The 18,875-nt window shown below is 38.4% G+C and overlaps 1 protein-coding gene and 1 non-coding gene across 2 annotated transcripts in view; one reads left to right on the top strand and one right to left on the bottom strand.

Moving 5' to 3' along the window:
* LOC150004069 (small ribosomal subunit protein eS24-like) overlaps positions 1-18,875 on the top strand; it is a 49,759-nt gene that overhangs the window by 18,447 nt on the left and 12,437 nt on the right. The gene's annotated exons all lie outside the window — the stretch shown is intronic.
* On the bottom strand, positions 8,260-8,420 carry LOC150004070 (U1 spliceosomal RNA). The gene has a single exon (XR_016512587.1). It is a non-coding gene; the product is annotated as a U1 spliceosomal RNA (small nuclear RNA).

Below are 18,875 nucleotides of genomic sequence, written 5' to 3' on the forward strand. Positions count from 1 at the left end.
TTAAAAGCAGCAAGAGAAAAGCAGAGTTACCTACAAAGGGGTACCTAAAAGACTTTCAGCTGATTTCTTAAAAACTTTGCAGGCAAGAAAGGGACTGGCAAGAAGTTTTCAATGTGATGAAAAGCAAGGACCTACAACCAAGATTACTCTATCCAGTAAAGCTATCATTTAGAATGGAAGGGCAGATAAAGTGCTTCCCAGGCAAGGTAAAGCTGAAGGAGTTCATCATCACCAAGACATTATTATATGAAATGTTTAAGCGACTTAAGAAAAAGAAGATCGAAACTATGAACATCAAAATGACAAAAAACTCACAACTATCAACAACTGAATTTAAAAAATAAAAACAAAATGCAACTAAGCAAACCAGAATAGGAACGGAATCATAGCTATAGGGATCATTTGGAGGGTTATCAGCTGGGGGTGGGGAGAGAAATGGGGAAATGGTGCAGGGATTAAGAAGCATAATTGGTTGGTACAGAATAGACAGGGGGAAGCTAAGAATAATGTAGGAAAGAGTGAAGCCAAAGAACTTATATGCACGACCCATGGACATGAACTAAAGGGGGTGGGATTGCTGGAAGGAAGCGGCGTACTGGGCAGAGGTGGGCAAAGGGAAATAAAAATTGGAACTACTGTAACAACATAATCAATAAAATATACTTAAAAAAAAGAAAACTAAATAAACTAAATTTCAAATTCAAGACCGCAGACAACCAAGTTCTAAGAAACATCATGTCAGTCATTCTTAGTGTTTCTACCCAACCAGCTCTGGGAATTTGTCATAATTCCAGGTCTTCCTAGTCCCACATCATTCTGGAGGAGTCCTCCAGCTGATCATCTGTCCCCACAGGCTAGCCAGATTATGTCCACCATCCTTCTCTGATGGATCCTTTGGTTTAGTGGTTCTCTGTTGCTTGAGACAGAAATTTTCCTATATGTCTGCCTACATCCTTTCTTCCTAAAGATACTACTTAGCTATTCCTCTCTAGAGCCTTCTACCTCTCCATGACTGTCCTGCCATAAATTTCCTCCAAGGCCATAAAGTATAGAACAGACTACCTTCTCAAATGTGGGGGAAGAGAAAGAAGTAACTACAGTAAGAGGGAAAGTTAATACCTAAAAATATTATCCAGCCACATGTTTCTAAAATTCCACTTTGGAATCAGCTTCAGGAAAAATGTATGCATTTGACATGAAAACCAATCTCCTAACTACAGAGAAACTTTATGATTTAATAAAAATAATTATTACTCAATTTGTTGTTCCACTCTTATTCACCAGATTGCATTCCAAATAGTTTTAGGCGATTGGCAAAAATAAAATCCATTCTCAGCAGGCAAAAAATTGAAGCTCTGAGGATATTAAAAATATACCACAGGAAAGCCTTCTTAAATTTGACTCAAAATCCAAATGTAATAAGAGGAGATACTGATCAATTTTACTGCATAAAAATGAAAACCATATGCATGGAATAAAAACACCATAAGAAAAGTGAAAACACAAACAAGACACTGGACTAAGTTTACAAAAAAAGAGGGGTTAATCTCCATATCTAAAGGGCTCCTAGAAACGAAGAAATAAAAATAACAACTCAATGGAGGGAAAAGCAAAGGACTGAAACATACAAGAAAGCAAAAGAAATTCAAATAATTCTTAAATGTGGTAAGAGGTGGTGGGGGGAACCTCACTGAGCAATGTCTCCTTTTGGCCACAGGTATTAAATTTATCCTCCAACATGAAATATAAAATAACAGGCAAAATTTATAATAGAACAGTTTCAGGCTTGAACATCAGGCAGCCCAGGAGAGTGGTCTGCAAGAGAAGGGAAATAAATGAGACAAGCCCTCTCATTGCCCAGGCTTCCTACTTGGCGAGACCTTCCATGCTGTCGTGAAAAGAGGGGAAGCCCAAGTGGAGCTTGATTGTCTCCCTGCTTTGAAAAGATGGAGTTGGTAGTCTGTTGAGATCAAGGTGACTAGAATTCAAAGGGCCACTTGTAAGAAGATAACTGCACAATGAAAGAACTTGAGCATTCTGTAGAGGGTCCCTTTGAATTTTTAGTTGAATACTAATCAGTGAATGCATGTGAGCAAACTACCTGAGACTATGGAAAGAACCATACAAAGAGAGCAGGGTATCAATACCTAGGGATCGCACAAAGATTATAGTATTAATGGACAAAGTCATTAAAACAGGTTTTATAACTCTATTCCATATGTTGAATAAAGTAAATTAAATATGTTAATTTTACATATTTAATTAACTATGTAAAATTTTTTAAAATCAAAATGGAACTTCCAGAAGTGAAAAACACAACTATTATAATAAAAAAATTCATTAGATGGGATAATAGGTTATTAGATACCGTAGAGAAAAAGATTAGTGACTATGAAGACATAGCAATAGAAACTACCCAAAATAAAACACACAGAGAAAAACTGAAAAACATTGAACAAAGCATCAGTAAACTCTGGGGAAAATTTAGGCAACCTAACAAATTGATGAAGAGAAGGAAGAAAAATATTTAAGAAGGTAATGGCCCAAAATATCCCAAATGTAATGAAAACTATAAAGAAGTTCAACAAGCCCCAAATACAAGAAACATAAAAAATCCTACACCCAGGTACATCATAGGCAACTGTTTAAAATCAAACCACTGATACAGAGAAAAATCTTTTAAACTGCCAAGTAATAAAGGAATGCCATATAAAAAAGAATCAAGATAAAAATAATAGCAGAATTTTCATCAGGAATATAACAAGTTGAATTTGTGCTGCCTGCAAGAAATTCACTTTCACTATAAAATATACATAGATTAAACATAAAATAAGTGGGAAGAGAAATAACATGCAAACACTAATCAAAAGAAAACTGGAGTCACTATGTTAATTTCAAATTAGATTTCACAGAAAAGAATTTTACCAAAGTCATTTTATAATAATAAAGGGGTTAATTAATCAAAACGATATAGAATCTTTAATATCTATGCACTTAATAACAAAGCTTCAGAATACAGAAAGGAATTCTGATAGAGTTCAAAGAGAAATAGACAAATTCACAATTATATTTGGAGATTTCATAATCCTTTTCAAAAAAATTATGAGAAAGAGTAGACATAAAATTAGTAAGAATATAAAAGACTTGAACAAGGCTATCAATCAACTTGATCTAAATAATATTTATAAATCTCTCCTACCAACAACAGAATACCTATACTTTCCAAATATACTATACATAAAGTATTTGCCAAATTTGATCAAAACAAGATTTTTAAAATTTTAAAGGATTAAAAACAAAGTATATTTTGAGGTCGCAATAGAACTAAATTAGAAATCAACAGAAAAATGTGTGAAAACTTCCAAAAATCTAAATAATGGATTTTTAATAATTCATGGTTCAAAGAAGAGATCAAAAGAGAAATTAGAAATTGTTTTGAACTGGTAATAATGAAAACAAAAATTATTAAAGTTTGTAGAACTCAGCTTAATAATACATAGAAAGAAATTCATCCTGGTGAATTAATAAGGGTCTGAAATCAATAACCTGAGTTTCTCCTTAGGAAAACAGAAACAGAAGAACCAATTAAAACCAAGGGAAGAATAGGACATTAAAAAAAAAAAAAGATAAAAGCAGAACATAATAAAATACATAAAGAGAAAAATAATAGAAAAAAACATTAACAAAAAGTAAAACTGCAGACCAATATTGCTCATAAACATAGATGCTAAATTCTCAACAAAATTTAAGCAAATTGAATCTAGCAACATATAAAGAGTATAGTACACAGTTACCAAGTGGGATTTGTCCCATAAATTCAAAGTTGTTTTTAATAAGTGGAAATCAGTCAATGTCATTCTCATCATTGTAACAGACTAAAATCCAAATGTCATATGATTATTTCCATAGATACATAAAAAGCATTTATTTCACAAAATTAGAAATTCATTTCTGATAAAAATTAGCAGCAAATGAAGAATAGAGGGGAACTTCCACAACCTAATAAAGGGCATTTACAAAAAACCTACAGTTATATTCACAGGCAATGTGACTCTTTGTGTAAAAACTTCCTAAGAAATACATTTTTAAATGATTTACCAAAGTTGTGGGATACAAGAGAAATATACAAAAATGACTTGTATTTCTATATGTCAGCAACAGATAATCAGAAAATGAAATTTTAAAAAATATGTTTAATAATAATATTTAAAATATAAAAAATTAGGGGTATATTTGGCAAAAGATATATAACAGCTGTGTACTGAAAATTACCAAATATTGCTAGGAGAATTTAAAAATACATAATAAATATACTGTGTTCTTGGATCAAAGGGACTCCTCATTGTCGTCAATTCTTCCCCAAACTGATCTACAAATTCAACATAATTCCAATCAGAAGCCTAGCAGAATATGAAAAGGCAAAGAGCTTAGTATAGCTGAAGCAACTTTGAAAAAAGAATGACAATGTTAAAAGACTTACATTTTCTGAGTCCAAGGCTTATTGTAATGCTAAAATAATAGAATGCAATGTCATATTGGATCAGGATAGAAAAATAAATCAAGAAAATGGAACATAGTGTTCAGGAATACACCAACATGCATATTGTCAATTGGTTTTTGACAAAGGAGCAAGGGCAATTCAATGGGGGAAGGGATAATCTTTTCAATAAATGGTGTTGGAGTAATTGGTTAGCCATATGCAAAAAAAAAAAAAAAAAAATGAACATCAATCCTTATCTCACACCATACACAAAAATTAACTTGAAATGAATTACAAACTTATGTAAAACTAAAACTGTGAAAGCAAAAAGAAAACAAGGAGACCTGCGTTCGGTAGAAATTTCTTAAATACAATAAATGTGAACTATAAGAGAAAAAAGTCATTAGTTTTATGAACTTTGATCTTCAAGAATCATTGTAAAAATGAAAAGTCAAACCACGGACCAAGAAATATTTTATATCTATACACACAACAATGGACTTGTATATAGAAAACACAAGTATATAAGAAACACAATGCAATAACAAGATGAGCAACCCAGTTAAAAATAGACAAAAGATTAAATAGAACCTTTACTAAGAAAAGAGATTTGGAGAGCAAATAAGCATGTGAAAAACATGGTGGTCATCAGGGAAGCACAAGTTAACACTATACCATATGCCTTCTAGAGTAGCAAAAGTAAAATCGACCCAACCTGGTGTTAGCAAGGATATGGAGCAACTGGAAGTCTCATTGGTGAGAATGCAAAATGGTACAATTATGTTTTAGAAAACAATTTAGCAATTTCTTAAAAAGTTGGACATATGCCTACTGTACGTCCAAGTCTTTTCACTCCAAGGTATTTACCCAAGATAAATGAAAGCCTATGTCAGTATGTTGGCTACACAAAAATGCCTACAGAAAGTTAATTAACAATGGCCCCAAATTGGTAAAGAAAAAAACCCCTAATGTCCATCAATAGGTGACTAGATCAACAATTGTGGTATGTCAATGCACTGGAATAATATTCAGCAATAAAAAAGGCATAACTATGAATACACATGACAGCATAAATAAATCTCAAAATTGACTCAGGTTAAGTGAAAGAAGATATACACAAAGGCAGTCATACGGCATGATTCAGTTTATATAAAATTCTAAAAATCTAAAACATGTAAACTAATCCGTAGTGACAAAAAGCAGGTAAGTGGTTACCTGGGGCTGTGGACAAAAGGAAGAATGGGTTGCCAAGGGCTACAAGGAAAAGTTTTGTCATGATGGAAATTTTCTGTTTCTTTATTTTGGTCATAATTTTACAGGTCTGTACATTTGTCATAATCCATCAAATGCAGTTTAAATTCAATGTATTGTATGTAAATTATACCTTGCTAAAGCAGCCCCCACCAAAACTCTGATCACACCTGCTGAGAAAACCCTTCCCATGCGAGTGTGGGAAGACGTCAGCTAACCCGCTCCCAAACTCCTGACACAGAAACTGTGAGGTAATCCATGTTTGTTGTATAAGCCTCTAAGTTTTGGGGCAATTTTTTTGCTTAGTAAACAATAACTAGTACAAAGACTGAATTCATGAGTAGGTAGATTCCTAGAGAACAGAAATAATAATTTGTAAGAGAAGAAACAGGAAAGATTAATGCCTTGGAGAATATTGGGGAAGGTACAGAAATGGGGTATAAGCACATTTTAAGCTATTCAGTTGATAGCAGATCTCAAGTTGACCAGAACAACATAATCAATGATCTTAGTAAGAGCAGCAGCTGATTGCCACAGTAACCAAGAATCACAAAGTGCCCTCCTGGTCTGAGCAATCAGTGACCACATCATTGCGGGGGGGCGAGGGGACTGTCTTTTTCCCCACCGCCTTGAATCTTTGGTTAATCCCATAGGAATATCAAGGCATGAAGTAATTGCTTTGTTTCTATAAAAGTAGGTGATGCAAACGGCCTGTGCTCCTTTATCAAACACAATCTCTTTTTACTAACAGTTTCACAGAGAGCAATTTCACACTAATTACAGCCCAACCTTGATTACCTGTCATTGTTACTGATTGCCTACATGAACCCATCCGTGGTTTCAGTAGTGGCAAACCATCCCTGTATCTGACATCATTTTTTAAAGCCAGAGTGTGCTTCAATATCATATGTAGAGATCGTCACAGTGCTATTATCCTGAGAAGATCAAGGGCAGATAAGAGGATCTCTCTTAATTTCCCTGCACTTCAAATCTCTCTGCATAATTACCAGTCACTGCCTCCTTGTGCCCTGTTACAGAAGCAGGGGCAGCCCTCCACGTTGGCAAGTTGGTCCCCCCCCCCTGCCCAGCTCTCTTAACCCAGTTCCCGGCTCCCTTTGCTGAGCCATCAGTCACCCCCTCTCAGAGATCTCTTTCCACGTGTCCCTTCCCCTCAGTCTGCAAATCTTTCCACTCACAGATATGTCCCCTCCCACTGACGCCCCTTCCAGCTACCACCCTATACCCTGCCTCCCCTCAGCTGAATTACTTCTTGACTTCTTATTCAATCTTCAGCCCATATACATTTGTTTATATACCTACCATTCCACTATTCTGTATTTGAAATCACCTCTACAAGCAGAATTAGAGCAGGATAAATCCTGAAGAGCTGACATTTCTGAGGAGCTTAAAGATATTCGCATCACTCATTCATTCTCTCATTCAGTGAAGACCTATCGCTGCCTATGATATGCAGGCACTGTTCTATAGTTAACAGTAGCACATAGATGCTTCAGGAAGAAACAATGCCAGGGATATGGCGGTAAATGAAGAAGATAGAACTCTCTGTCCTCTTGGAGCTTACGCATGAGTGTGGGAAGACAAACCAAAATGGAAAACAGAAAAAGTTCAAAGTTTGTCAGTTATGAGAAAGGTTACAGCAAAAGTAGGGGCGGAGGCTCCGTAGTGCGGTGGGAGGGGAGAAATGGTGAGGCAGGGTTTTGTAGGGAAGCATCAGGGCATAGTAGTTGGGGAGGAGATTCTGGAGCCAAAAGATGTAGGTTCTTATTCCACCTCTCCCATTTTCTGTGTGTCCTTGGGCAAGTCATTTAATGCTCGGTGCCTTTGTTTCCTCATCTGTGAAATGGGAAGGATGCTGGAACTCCCCACACATGGGGATGTTGTAAGGATTAAACGAGTTTACTACACACACACACACACACACACACACAAAGTATTTGGAACAGTGCCCAAGTTCAAAGTAAGAGCTCAAAAAATGTTAGCTATTAACACTTTGTTTACTCGCTCATTATTTAGCACCCATTAACCTGCTACATGCTATGAGGTGTATTAAAATAGTGAGAAGCCTTCCTGGCCTCTCAAGAAATACGGTAGGAGCACACGCACAGTATCACAATCCAGGGTGGTGTAAAGCCTCTCACCGCTCACAGGGGGACATCACATTCACACTGTCGCTCTTTGCATAACATCCAGGTGCTCTGAAAGCATTTTCTCTCCCAGGATCCCTTTTAGCCGTCACCACAATCATGACAAATACTATTGCCCCCCTCAAACCTGCCAGGGAACAGAGACAAACAGGTATAAACCAAATCTTTACCCTCCGCAATTGAGTGGCTCAGCCTGGAGGTGCAATTGAGGCCAAGCCTACTGACCTAGAGTATGGCCTTTGACCCTTTACAAGCCTGTATTTGAATCGGGAACTCTTAATTAACTGTGTGACCTTGGACAAAGGACTTCACTTCCCAGAGCCTCGGTTTTTTCATGGGCAAGAAGAGGAAATCTTTTTATTCCAGGGGAGAGCATGAACACTGTCCCCACAACCACCAATTATGCACTTGCATTTCGCTCATTTGGGGAAATCCCAGGGGTCAGCACATCCAAGCGCAATGGATAAGCTCGCCCTGGGAAAACCACCTTGGGGATCACAGTATCACTCCTGCAAGGAACATATGAGAACAATTAATTCCGTCTGCAATCAGTTTCATGCCACGATGCAGTGAGATGATGTAGATAAAGCACTTTGTCAATGATTCAGCCCATAATGAGCGCCCAATAAAATGGAAGCTTGAAAAGAAATCAAGACAGAGCAATACATTCTTCTCTTGGTTTTGGCCACTAGCACTCGGTGTGTACTTTTCAAGTCACCTTCAGATTCATGAGCAGATGGCACACGTGCCAATGTGTACATAACCGAAGTACAGGAACCAGCCCTGAGTCCAGGAGGATGCATTCCTCCCCAAACCAATCATTTTGTGAACTCATTTGGTTGTCGCCGATAGTGCCCAGATTCCATATTTTTTATATAGATGTACATCTTTTCTGTTTTTTTCTTTTTTTCCAGATCCACACTCAAGCTCTGCTAAGAAAGGATTTCAAAACAACACAGGCTAACAGGGCTTTGCTCAACACATGCGCTCTTAGAAAATTTTGTGTAAATTGGGTTTTGCAAAACATCTCAAAGGTTCAAGGGAAACTTTCAGTATAAAGAATCTCAGGAGCGAACACTTTCAGAAAAGTAATGGATTGCTGCTAGATTGACCTAGTTTGTCTATTTTATCTTTTTTTTTAATGTGCAGAATTTCAATATCCAGTTGAACTAAAGTGGCACACCTGACTTGGGTAGAAGCCAGATTTCTTTCTCCAAGAGAATAGCATCAGAGACTTCGGAGGGTAAATAGTATCCTAGTGGGAAAAAATGTGTCTCTTTTTTTTCAATGGCAGATTCAAAGCTTCAGAAAGTCACCTTCTGTAATCTTAGGAAAGTGTCTATAGAAGAATTTTTGGCTAGAATACGTTCTTAGAAATAGAGTCTGCTCTGAGATTATATATAAACAATGGCCTGTAATGGGGCAAAGTTTCCAGACCTAGCACCTGGGACATAACCTATATTGGTAACTTATTCCTAAATTCCCCTAAGTATCCCAGCTTGCAATTGAAAAAGACGGTGTGTTGAGTAATAGTCCACACTTCTATCAAACAACCTGTGAACATCGTACATCAGAGAAAGCTTCCTGAAAAATGGCCACACTCTGAACGGCGCCGTGGGCAGCATGTGCCTAACTAAAAGGCAAAATGAAAGATGAGGCCTGATATTTACCCAGTTCCAGCAAGCCGTGAAGGTGATGATGTGGAAATGGATAAGCTGAACACACAGGCAATGTGTATCCAAAGTGTATTCACCTCTAAGTGGCTTTTGTGGATTAGCTAAACACAGTCAAGGCAATTGCCGTTTAAAATAATCTTTCCTAGATCATATTCTTACATTGTTTTGCAGCCTGCTCAATTGGATCTTTTGTTTGAAGGCTTTTATAAGCTAAATCCTTAATGACAAGATGAAGCGGGGGACTTGGCTGTGGTGGTCTGGGTGGCAGAGAGGAGATGAAGAAGGAAGCATAATTGTTCTCTTTAACAGGGAAGGACACCTCAGCATCCCATGGCACTGGACTGCCCACGCCTCTGGAGAACCAGGGAAACTCTTGCTGTTGGAATAATGAGGCCCTGCTAGCCAGTGTCCTGTTGGAAATGGCTCACCGCTCTGGTCACTGGTTGCCCTAGCAACTTCCTGGATTATGTCCAAGGGCATTCGAGCCAGGCAGTCCTGGGAGTTTGGGGTCCTGGTTCCTCTGCTCACTGTGTGTGTGATTGAGGGCAGGTTGTTTAACATCTCGAGTCTCTGTTTCTTAATCTGTAACACTGGGATCACGACAGCAAGGAGGAAAATGGAGTTCCTGGGGGTAGGAGTGGGCAAGAATGTTGTCAATGAGGAAGGGAAAGAATCTGATACAGTTCCCAAAAGGAAATCGCTAAGTGCTTGAACTAGAAACAGTCCTCATCACTGTTGTGCAACCAATGGAAGTGATACATGTACATCCTGTGGCAGAGCCTGGCACAGGGACGGTCTGCATGTCAGCAACAGGTAGAGGTGTCAGTCAAGCAGCCTCAGGGGTCCTCTGAGGATCTGCCCCATGGAGGTGTTCTTGGCATGACAATGAGAGAGAACAATCATAGAGCACTTAGCACAGACCAGGCAGGCCATGGGCTAAGTGAGCTACTGTGAATGAACTCATTTAATACTCACAGCGCCCCCAGGGGGCATGTGGGATTGTTACGACCATTTTATAGAGATGGGAGACTCAGGGAGGAAGCGGCGATATGACTAGCCCCAGTTCAGTCTGCAAGTGAGAGTTGGAGGTGGGGTTTGAACCCAGGCAGTCTGGCTCCACAACCCATGCCCGTAACCTTAACACCTTAACACTGTACTGCCGCAGTCTCATGGCATGAAGGAAATAAAAAAAGTGATGTCCTTAAGCACATGGGTTGTACTGAAACAAGTGTAGTCATTATATATGATGCCAGGTCTACGGGTACATTCAATATATAATATGTGCAGGTCAGTGTGTGTATATACACACACAAACACACACACATATACATAGGTAAGCATATGTCTATAATAAATATATTATAGAAAAATGTAAAATATATGTAAATAATTATATATATTAAAACTATATTCCTAGCCTAAAAGAACTTGCACAAGTCAACCAGCTGTCTGTCTGCACCATGGACAGTGATGGCTTCTTCAAATGGCGACCTGAAAATTAGCCAAGAAACACCCAGAGTAATTTCGTATGGTTCCTAGGGTGTCATCGTAGATCAACCACTGAAATTGCTGAAACCAGAAACCTAGCAGTCACTTTGAATGGCACCCTTTCTAATGTTTGCCATCCAATGCACTAACATTCTATATTGATCTATACATTCTATATCTGAGATTTCTATCCCTATTCCTTCTTCTCTACTCAACATCACTGTTTTTGGTTCAAGTACTTATCCATTATTTTGGATAAGTGGGTCAGACTCCTACCCTTTCTCGCTGACAACATTCTTGCCCATTTGTATCCCCAAGAAGTCCATTTTCCTCATTGCTATTGAAAAATCATCATAATACACAAGTCTGACAATGTTGAACCTCTGCATAAAACCTCAGCATCTACAGAATGAAGTCTAAACTCCTTACTAAGGTGCACGAATCTCTATGATCTGACCTTTTCATTTCTTCCTGGTCCCTCAGGTGCAACCACACAGACATTGGCAGGTGCTGTGTCCTCTGACAGGAAAATCCTCTTTCCCACATAACCTTCCCCACAGCTTTCACCTCACATAGCTTTCATTTGGAATGCCCTACTTAATCATTAAAGCTCAGCACAGCCATCACCTCCTCTAGGAAGTCTTCTATGATTCCCCTAGGGATAGTTAACAGCCTTCACTTCTGTGCTTATAATGACCAAATTGTAACTTTTCCCCTAATACTAGCCTATACGCTCTTGATAGCAAGTGCTGTGTGTACACAATATATTCTCAGCCCCAGAATAGTCTCTGGCTCAACACTGAGAACTCAACAAATAGTTGTAATATCACTATAGTCCTATTATATGACACTACAGTTGTTTGTTGGTGTGTCTGCCTCCTCTACAGGAAATGTGAGCTCTTGGGGCAAAGATAATCTCCTTTGCTTCTGTATTCCAACACCTGTCACAGTGCCTGGCAAAAAGTGAATGGTCAATGCCGACTGAATTAACACATAGGCAAATACGTGAATGCACCACACAACCTTCCAGGATTTCCTTTCCCATAAGCATAACCTAAAGTTATGTTTAGTGGTAAGTATGTCTAGTAGCATGTCAAGTAAAACTTGGAGAGAGCTATCATGCTGTTATAAAATAAACCAGATGCAAAGAGACCAAAGGTACCTTGGTTGCATGTGTCATAAATATAAGTAAACATATTTCTAGGTAAAATCTAAATTTTAATTTAGAAAAACAATATTTTTTCCTGTATGCCTATTCAGTTATATTTCTTCATCAAAGGGAACTTGAAAGATCCGCGATTTGATGTATGGTCTACAAAGAGTAGAAACCCCACTCAGTTCAGGGTTTCTAAGAGGAATCATTTTTATGACTGTTCCCGGAAACTTTCCCATCCATTATGTCACCTCCTTGTGAGTTGGGTGTTAGGATCACCACTATTATAAATAAAGAAATGAAGATACAGGGAGCTTCAGGTTAGAGAATAAACCCCTGGTGTAGCAGACCCTGGTGTCCTATATTACGTCAGCGTGTCAGTGGACCAAATGCAGGCAGCTACGTCTCTCAGACACCAGGGTGACGGGTTGTCTCATGAAAAAATGTGCCCTAAGATGGGCCCTCATCTTCTGAAAGAAGCCTTGGTACATCTGCCAAATGAATTCCTGCTCACCTTAGCATCTGAGCTCCCTGTGGAGAGAGGTGCATTGTTCAATGCCATTCACTTCATTGAGCATCTACTGTGTTCACTGAGTACGTACTGTGCTCAATGAACATAGTATGACTTCTATAACCAGAGAAGGACATAAATGCCCTGAAAGACAAGGAGTTTGCACCAAGCAAAGACCGTGAATAATTCCCAGCAAAGTCCATCTTGAGGGGGGTATTTGAGGATAAGGGAAATTTTGAGAATTAAAAAAATGGGGATGTGTTTATAGTAGATTTTTAAATTAAAAAAATGTAGTAACAAAGCTGTGATTACAATATTGTTGTATATACAAACACAGACATGCACACAAACATAATAAAAACACTGAAAAACAGATTTTATCAATGGTTTCTCCATAGAGTGAGATGATTTGCTTTTAGTGTCTTCTATAGACTTTTATACAGAAGCATTTATGATCAGATAAGAAAAAAATTTTCGAATAATGTTTCTTTTATTTTAAGCCATGAAATTGTTCCTGAGAAAGGGGGAGGGAGAGAAATAAACATACATTTCATGTTTGCAATATTATGCTCTCATTTGCTTTTCTGCTAGGACCAGGATCAACCAGACTTCTTCATCCCCAAGTCGGGGCATTTGAACTGCAAGGAGAAGTAAGGCCAGTTTCCTGGTTGGTTTGGAGAACCCCTTCACCTGCCTGTGGTGTTAGATTATAATCGTTGCCAAAGGCCAGAGCCCCAGGCCCTGGGGCAGAGACACCAGCTCCAGCCTGGGGGCGGAGTGCGCATTTGAAAGGCGTTAGTTTCACAGGGCGTTGGTTTGTCTGCAGTGTAGGCTCAGCTTCCAAAACAGGAGGCAGCTGGCAGTGGTCTGGTGCTCAGAGACCAGAGCTCCATCCTGGAGTTGGAGGAACACTACCACACACACAGAGTTTTATACTTTACAGTTTCTTAATGGTGAGCAAGAGACAGTGGGTCTCGGCTTATTTTTCTTTGACATCACGATAAAGAAAACCCATCTTCACAGCAAAAGGGCTGAGCAGTAGAAGGAACAGAGTCACAGATCTGCTCTGAGCTCTAGAGTCATGTGTTTATTCCTTCAACAAAATGTGCTGAGCCTGGGCCTCGGCTCAGGCCTCATGCTTGGTTTGGGAAACATAAAATTATCTAAAACCGAGTGCGTGCTCTGAAGGACTCGCAACCTATGAATGAAGGCAGCTCAGACAAAAATCAAGTTCAGTATAACCCGGGAGGGGGTGGGTGATAACGAGGAGGAAATCCCAAACACTGGGGACAAAAACAGAGGAGGGACTCGAGTACGTTTCTGTTGTCAGCTCCCTTCAGATAGCAAGACACACTGTGCCTTCCTGAGTCTACCTGTGAAGAAAGGATGGCAAGAAGGTAGACATCACAGAAAACAAGCCAATCAGAATGAGCTGGAAGTCTTCATGGAGAATATTTTCTAGGAACCTGGGTTTTATAACAGGTGAACACATGCAATGATTCGAACAAATTGCATAGATTCTCTCAGTTGCATTTAATGGCACTTGGGAGGTATGAGGGAGTGGAAAAAGCACACATAACATTATGAAACCTGGTTTTATTTACCATATCAGCTTCCTAATCTCAGCACAGTGTTACCCAGTGCCTCCGAACCCCAACTGCGTATTGGACTAACCTAAAGCCATTCGGGAAAATACCGACTCTCAGGCTCTGTCCAAACTGTTTGAATCACTCTCTGGAGCACAGGCATTAGCTCTATCTTTTAAGTTCCCTGGGTGATTCCAGTCTGCAGCCAGGGTCAAGAGCACATGTGCAATCCTCGGCTCCCAGATTCATCACATCCGAACTGAGAGTCATAGCTTCTTGTTCAGCAGTTACTGTGAGAGACCAATGAAATAATGGTATACATGAAAATACATGAGAAAGTACAATGTTTTATGAAAATGTAAGGCTGTATTCCCACATTGACAACTGATGTGCAGCAATCCTTTAAAAATGTTTACTTCTTGGGTGGCTGGTTAGTTGATTGCAGGTTAAACACAAGCCAGGATCATATAAAAATTCCTTGGTGTCGAGTCAAAGGTGATTGTTGTCATCAGCCCATTTCAAATCGGCATTGATATGGAGAAACCCACAGTAATAAGGGTTTAGTGGGCTGAATTATGAAAACTACATGAGCATTACACATACAGTTGTCATAGAAACACAAAGTACAAATCGTAGCTAAGTTTGGCTGCCCAAGGAGGAAGAAGGAACAGAGCTCGTACTACTACCTTCTGTGAGCTAGGCTCTTTATGCATAGGATATATTTGAATGGGCAGATGAACCTACGATAGTATTTTTAAAACATTAACTTTATGAAGCATTAAGTTACGAAATCAGTTTTGTGGATCACAGCCAGTATTTCTTAAAATACAATGAAAAGAAGAATAAAAATATGCATCAACTGCAGTAATGAAACATATTTATCAGAGTTGTATTTTGGTTATACGTGTGGTGTATGTGTTTATACAGCATATTACATCATGATATAAGGTCATATTCCTTACTCCAGGCTACTGCCAAATATTTTAAAACCACCACCTAAAGAGAAGTTACTATAAAATCCAATTTACAGATGAAAAACTGAGGCTTGGAGATCTTAAATAATCTACCCAAGGCCGCAGAGCTAGCAGTGGCAGATCCCAGTTTCCAAATACCCAACACTGTCTTCTGGAGAAGGCGAGCTTTACTGCAGAGAGGAGACATACACGTGTTCCTAGTTACTATTTTTTAAAATAACACTAGTTGAATGACAGTATTGCTTCCTAATTTTATTGGTGAGACTTAACATTTTCCAGACTCACTGATTTATGAACTGTCACAGCCCTGCCCACAGTTTGAACTCCAGCTATATTTTCTGTTCCCTTTCATCACTTCTAAGCTTGGTTGGAACTCCTAGGCTGTGGCTTTGTTTTGTTTTGTCTTGATTTCTTTCCTTTGTTATTGTAGGCACATCATTTCACCACAAGGGGCCACAGGCTCCCTCCCCGGATCCCCCCACCTTCCAGCGAGGTGCAGTCTCCCCGAGGCTCAGCCCGCCAGCCCAGGGCACGCCCGGCTGTGTCAGCCACCTTTGTGGCAGAGCGGCTGAGCAGACAGATTTCCACGAGTGCTGCACCTGCACAAACAGGACTCGAACCCTTCAGCTCCAAGGGCAATATTGCTCTGCTGGATCATTGTACTGGCTACAGCCTCAGCCATCTCACAGAGAAATCCCTTCTCCACTCAGTGTCTGGAAACCCCAAGGATGCTTCGCGTTAGCGAGACAGACTTCAGAGTGGTTTTGACAATTTTGAAGTATCACTAAAGGAATAGTTTAATGATTTGATGTGTTTTTCTTCTTGAGCCTCCTGTTTCTTCAAGACCCACAAGTTTTTTTTTTTTTCCTGAAACCAAGCACAGCCCTGGTCTTGCCCAGAAAATCCTTCTACCTAATGAAAAATGATGAGGCAAAAGTGCCCAAACCCACAAAGTTGGAGGGAAAAGCCTTGACGGACCACCCCACCCATACAGACAGCCTCCCAAGCTGAATCATGAAGAAATAGAAAATCCGAACAGACCGTTTGCTAGTAAGGAAACTGAATCAATAATCAAAATCATCCCAACAAACAAAATCCCAGGACCAGATGGCTTCACTAGTGAATTCTACCCAACAATTGAATAAGAATTAATACCAATCCTTCTCAAACTCTTCCGAAAAATGGAAGAGAAGGGAACACTTCAAACTCATTTTATGAAGCCGGCATTATCCTGATATCAAAGTCAGACAAAGATACCACAGGAAAACTATAGACTAATATCTCTGATGAATAGAAATAGAAAAACTCTCAACAAAATATTAGCAAACTAAATTCAACAACACATGAACAGAATTAGACACCACAAACAAGTGGAGTTTATTCCTGGGATGCAGGGATGGCTGGTCCAACACATGAATCAATCAATATGATACATCATATTAATGAAACAAAATATAAAAATTGTACAATCATCTCAATAGATGTAGAAGAATCATTTGACAAAATTCTATATTTATTCATAATAAGAACTCTCAACAAATTGGGTATACAGGGAAAGTACCTCAACATAATAAAGGCCATATATGACAAACCCACAGCTAACATCATACTCAATGGTGAAAAGCTGGAAGACTCTCCTTCAATAACAGTAAGAAGGATACCCACTCTCACCATTTTTATTCAACATAGTACTGGAAGTCCCAACCAGAGCAATTAGGCAAGAAAAAAAAAATTAAAGGCATCCAAATTAGAAAGAAAGATATAAGTAAAACTGTTTTTATTTGTGGATGACATATATAGAAATAACCCAAAAGACTCCACCATAAAACTGTTAGAACTAATATATAAATTCAGTAGTTACGGGATATAAAATCAATATATAAAAAATCAGTTGCATTTCTATATAGTAATGTCACACTATCAGAAAAAAGAAATTTAAAAAACAATTCCATATATGGTTGCATCAAAAAGAATAAAATACCTGGGAATAAATTTAACTAATGAAGTAAAAGACCTGTACACTGAAAACAAGAAGGCATTGATGAAAGGAACTGAGCGATACAAACAAGTGAAAAGATATTCTATGTTCATGAATTAGAATAATTAATATTGCTAAAATGTCCATACTACCTAAAACAGATTAAATACACTCCCTATCAAAATTTCAATGACATTTTCCACAGAAATAGAACAAACAATCCTAAAATTTGTGTGGAACTACAAAAGACCCCAAATATCCAGAGCAATACTGAGAAAGAACAAAGTTTCCTGATTTCAAACTATATCACAGAGCTACAGTAATCAGAACAATATGGTACTGCCATGAAAAGACACATAGCAAATGGAATAGAAGATAGTCAGAAATAAATGCACACATATATAGTCAACTAATCTACAACGAAAGAACCAAAAATACACAATGGGGAAAAGATAGTCTCTTTAAATAATGGTGTTTACAGCCACACACAAAAGAGTGAAACTGGACCACTAGCTTACATGATACATGAAATCAACTCAAAACACATTAAAGACTTGAAGTTAAGACCTGAAGCCATAAAACTCCAAGAAGAAAATATATGCAGTAAGCTCCTTGACACTAGTATTGGTGATAATTTTGGATTTGATATCCAAAGCAAAGGCAACAACAACGAAATTAAACAAGTAGGACTACATCAAACTAAAAAGCTTCTGTACAGCAAAGGAAACCATCAACAAAAGAAAAAGGCAATCTACTGAACAGGAGACAGTATTTGCAAATCATCTATCTGATAAGGGTTTAATCTAAAATATGAAAAGGACTCATACAACTCAGTTAAAAACTTATATGATTTGGTTGTTGTGACTTTTCTGTCACTTGCAGCTAATAGTATTTTACCCACTAGATCTTAATATCCTCTCTAAGTTTTGGACCCAGGCACAGATTTTTGTATCCTTTTTTGCTGTGACAGTATAGGTATGTTTGATATCAAAGTTCATATTGCCCTTTATTGAGCCATAATCATGTTACCAATTAAATTTTAGTGCCATTTATAAAATCATTCTGTACACATTTCCCCAAAATTGCCATATTTGCCAAAAGACAAATGAAAAGATGCTCAACATCACTAATCATCAGGGAAATACAAATAAAACCATAATGTGATATCACCTCACCGCTGCATTATGGCTATCATTAATAAATTAAAAAACGACAAATGTTGGCGAGGCTGTGCAGAAAAGGGAACCCTAGTGCACTGTTGGCGGGAATGCAGATTGGTGCAGCCACTGTGAAAAACGGTATGGGTGTTACTCAAAAAATTTAAAATAGAACTACCATATGACCCAGCAATTCCATTTCTGGATATTTACCCAAAGAAAACAAAAACACTAATTCAAAAGGATATAAAAGGTCTGTCCAGGAGGTATCCGGTCATGTAGTATGAAAAACAGAGACATTTATTGAAGAAGATACAAGATACAAGAAACACTGTACATAAGACTATGATACCTCAGTCCCCTTCAAAGTAGGCACCTTGGGACCTCACACAGTTCTTCCAATCGCCATCAGCTGTCCCATTGTATTTTCCTGAATCTGATCAAAAATCTGAAATC

The sequence above is a fragment of the Furipterus horrens genome, unplaced genomic scaffold (genome assembly GCF_987537825.1).
Source record: "Furipterus horrens unplaced genomic scaffold, mFurHor1.1.pri manual_scaffold_7, whole genome shotgun sequence".
NCBI lineage: Eukaryota > Metazoa > Chordata > Mammalia > Chiroptera > Furipteridae > Furipterus > Furipterus horrens.